The sequence below is a fragment of the Triticum dicoccoides genome, chromosome 2A, assembly GCF_002162155.2.
Source record: "Triticum dicoccoides isolate Atlit2015 ecotype Zavitan chromosome 2A, WEW_v2.0, whole genome shotgun sequence".
In the NCBI taxonomy this organism is placed as follows: domain Eukaryota; kingdom Viridiplantae; phylum Streptophyta; class Magnoliopsida; order Poales; family Poaceae; genus Triticum; species Triticum dicoccoides.
The window spans coordinates 537,685,017-537,689,686 of record NC_041382.1 but is presented as its reverse complement, the minus strand read 5'-3'; the positions used below and the strand labels follow the sequence as shown (position 1 = coordinate 537,689,686).

At 43.2% G+C, this 4,670-nt stretch overlaps 1 non-coding gene across 1 annotated transcript; it reads left to right on the top strand.

Moving 5' to 3' along the window:
- The first annotated feature begins 2,416 nt into the window (after positions 1-2,416).
- On the top strand, positions 2,417-2,498 carry TRNAS-AGA. The gene has a single exon. It is a non-coding gene; the product is annotated as a tRNA-Ser (tRNA).
- The last annotated feature ends 2,172 nt before the right edge of the window (positions 2,499-4,670 follow it).

Here is a 4,670-nt window from a genome sequence, read left to right as displayed (position 1 = left end):
GGGGGGGGGGGAATCCTACTCCCGGAGGGAGTAGGACTCTCCTGGCGCGCCCCTTGTGGCCGGCCAGCCTCCCCCCTTTGGTCCTTTATATACTGAGGTAGAGGCACCCTAGAACACACAAGTTGATCCACGTGATCTATTCCTTAGCCGTGTGCGGTGCCCCCAGCCACCATAGTCCTCGATAATACTGTAGCGGAGTTTAGGCGAAGCCCTGCTGCTGTAGTACATCAAGATCGTCACCACGCCGTCGTGCTGACGGAACTCTTCCCCGACACTTTGCTGGATCGGAGTCCGGGGATCGTCATCGAGCTGAACGTGTGCTCGAACTCGGAGGTGCCATAGTTTCGGTGCTTGATCGGTTGGATCGTGAAGATGTACGACTACTTCCTCTATGTTGTGTCAACGCTTCCGTAGTCGGTCTGCGCGGGTACGTAGACAGCACTCTCCCCTCTCGTTGCTATGCATCACATGATCTTGCGTGTGCGTAGGAATTTTTTTTGAAATTACTACGAAACCCATCAGGTTCTGTTACAAATAGCAAGGAAACATGGACAATCAAGACCATGCTATTTCTTTTTTTAACACAGTACAGACGCAGATGCTCATACAAACACATGTACACTCACCCCTATGAATGCACACACGCACACCCTACTCCTACGACCATCTTCGAGAGACTGAGTCGGCATATCATCTTGAGATTGTTGAAGTCATCATAGGCATCTTCGTAATCGACAGGAACGTCTCCTCGCACTAAACACGCATCGCCGAAAGGCCTGAAATAAAACCAGGAAAATCTAAGCACCAGTGTCAAGTCTAGGACTTGAACTCTGATAGGTTGAGGATACCTATCCTACTAACCATCCAACCATAGGTTGGTTCGCAAGACCTTGCTATTTCAGAAGTACTACTAGATGCTTCTTCCTTTTTTTCAAATAGAGGGACAAGATACATAGTCATACTGTAATTTCTATTAGTCTTCAAAAATGTGAATTGGGCCCTCGTATAGATCTAGCTAAGACATCATACATGTGTTGCATTTAGAGCAAAATTTTACTTCGACCGGGGATAGAAATATGAAACCTTTAGTCATATAATCAAATTAGCTTATGCCTTAATTAATCTACTTTGGAAACTATTTGTTTTGTGAATTAAAAATATATGAAATTAAATATTGATATTCATGCATTTAGATTGTCTATTGGTCAGCTGAGCAAGCACTAAAGGAAATGAGGGGAGGGGGCCTGAAGTGTTCCAACGGCTAAATAATTTATTCGTGCTAGGGAGCTACAATAGTGAACGGTTTGCACCGGAAGAAGATGAAGAGACAACGGCGTCAGATGTGTGTCTAGCTTCTCCCTCATATCCGTAGACGTGGAAGACCTAGCCGGTGAAGCTTCTTGATGGGCATGCTGCCATGGGGGTTTGCGCTCCGAATGGCTAGAGCCGAACTAACGTCAATTGGTCGTGGGGAGAAGTAGTGCATGATACTTCCAGTGAAGAAACTTGGTTTAAATAAATGGATGTGACTCTGGGTTCGTACTATCCATGTGTTATAGTTAAATTTCTAAATCACAACTCATCATTGGACGATATGCATAACATGAAAAAATAGGAGAAGTCTAAGGGAATTGCCACTTTGTTACTCGGACATTTGTTTTTGTTTATTTTCTCATATATATATACACCATATTACTTTCTCTATGTTTCTTGTGGACACAAAAGTGTTATCTTTGTTGACATCGAAGAATAAGGAGACAAACATTGTCATTGCACTACATGCATCTTGTAAATAAGAATTTTAATATGTCATTATCTCTCAAGATTGGTTAGAAGCATTTCATTTGTAACTCAAAGGTACAATGTACTAGACTCTTGAAGTGGTGACAATGCTAGAGCAATGTGGTAAAGAGAATGGAAGTCAAGGGTGTAGGAGGACCCAGATGAAATATGTTAGTTTGTTTTCATACAAGGATATGGTGGTTAAGGAGACATGACGATTGCCAAGGATGAAAGAAGCAGGAGAAAACCGAACCCTATATTAATTGAAACCACATGCCATCATAAATGGCATATATTTGGGTCTATATTTTTTATTTCGTAGCAGCACACAGGCATTCAACTAGGCTTTACTAAACCGGCAGTTTGCTTTTGTAAGTAATGGTGTTGTCTTTTACCCTAACAAACAAAGAAGCATACATTGAGATGTCTTGAATCATCATATATTTCTTGCTAATATGAGTACTAATTGATAGAGTACGAAAAATTGATTTATTAAGTAATATGTTTTGCTGTCATAATGCTGACCCCGAAGTACGGAACACGACAGTCACGTCTAGCATTGCGGATTATGGAGATGACAGGCCTGACAAAAACACCGTATATATAACACCGGGTGCAGTCGTCAACATAAGCAGTGGCCGTGCCAGGGTGGTTATTGGGTATGACTAGAAATCACATGGGCTTTGCCCGCGTAGGTTCGAATCCTACCGTCCACGCGTTTTTTTCGTATATAAATGCCTCAATTTTCGGAGCAGATCACGCTGACCCAAGGCGGAGGAATATTTTTTTGTAATCTATTGTGTACATCTGGATATTTTAGCAAATTATATTTTATCTGCCAAGCTTTAAATCATTTTTTGCAATTCATCTGTACTTTTGGATATTTTATTTAGTAGATTATATTGATCTGCCAAGCTTTACTAATTATTTCCATCGAGGACCACATATGATTTGGGTGGTGTTGAACAATTAGTGTTCTTTTCTTCAAAAGTGGACGAAGCCGGATCCAAAATTCATTAAGGCCAATGTTGATGCTGCATTTTTTGAGGATGAAGGTTCAGGTGCAACGGCGGTCGTGCTACGTAATGGTTTGTTCCTTTTGCACAATGTCGATTTGTTCCTTTTGCTGCAGATGTGATGACTATGGAAGCTATGGCAATAAAGGATGGACTAATGCTTGCTAATTCACTTGGATTCAATCGGGTAGAAGCTGAGTCTGATTTACTGAATGTGATCAATTTTTGCACTGGCCAAAGTCAATGGTGGGATGCGGCTACATCTATTTTTGCAGATTGTGTTGATACGGCGTTTTTGATTGGGAAGGTCAAATTTAAACATTGTTATCATTTGGTAAATTTTGTTGCTATAGTTTTTGTAATAAGTGTTTGAGTAGCTGGGTGAATGATCCCCCATATTGCATTGTTGATAAACTCTCAAACGATGTATCTGTTTTCTAATTCAATAAAGCTAGCCATCATATCCTTTTCTAAAAAAAATGAACAATTAGTTACTCCCTCCGTTTTTACATAAAAGTTTTTTTAAGATTTCAATACGGACTACATACGGATGTTTATACACATTTTTTTAGATAGTAGATTCACTCATTTTGCTCCGTATATAGTCTATATTAAAATCTCTGAAAAGACTATTATTTAGAAACGGAGGAGGTAGTATTTATGTACAAACAAACTGAGTTCTTGTTTTTGGAAAGTATCAGGGAATCCGATAATTAACTACATCTGGCTTGCAATAATTGATTACTTTGTCTGTAGTGAACAAACTATTAATGCAAAAAAATATAACGGATGAGTGTTCTAGAGAAAAATATCTATATTCTTTCCTTTCTAGAATACTCATAAGCATGTGTATCATATATTGTTTTAGTAGTATTACCATGGAATAAAACTATGTTTTATCCTGCAAAAGTAAAGAACAAGCGGCAAAGAAGCCGGATACAACGTCGTTTGGCCATTACCACACCAATCACAGGGATTGATATCCACATCCACCGAACACATCCATCACGTGAACTACGATACGATGCTACACCTAGGTCAACCTCATGCCAAAGACGATGAGCGAGGCAAGCCACATAGCAACCAAGCCACATCACAACCGACGTCGGAGACCTCTACGACAAGACCAAGACTCAATGACAACACATGCCAACTTACCCCACCAATTGCGCCAAGAAAAAGTCGACAAGTGGACGACGGGGCCTAGGAAGACCTAAAGACGATGTCGTCAGGAGGGCGCCAATGATGGTGTACATTGCGCCTCGGAGGCCCACGCCCAGAGTAGTAGCCGATACCGACTTGAGCCATGTCACCGGGACTCCTCGAGCTACAAGACGGCCTCCAATGAATTAACGACGCTATGACGTCGCCGCCTCCTGGTCTAGAGCTCGGACCAAGGGTTTCCCCTGAGCACGAGGGAGGGAGTCGAATCGGGGCCAAAGCAACGCCTCCAAGGAGGGAACGGCGTCCACGGACGTCGTCGTTGCTAGGCCCGGTGTTACGAAGCAGGAATCTCTCTGAGCCCAAGATCACAAAAATCCAAAGTTCCGGAGTTGTTCAATCAGGTCGACCAACACTATAGGAGGCGTCGCATTACGCAACACAACCGCCTCCACCACCACCTCGCACACGGAGCTGAAACCACCCACCGCCAAGACCACCACAGACAACCAACCCTCCAAGCCACCATGCTCGCCGGGCCTAGGCCACCAGTGTCAAGACCGCCTACAACCGAGAGGAGGCAATGTGCCACCATCGCACTGGCCAGTGTCACCGGAGCAACGCTCGCCCAGCACCGTGCCCCACGGCCAAGGACAATCCCACCACAAACGGCGCCTCGAGCCTCGCCAAAGGGAGAGACAACACCACAAT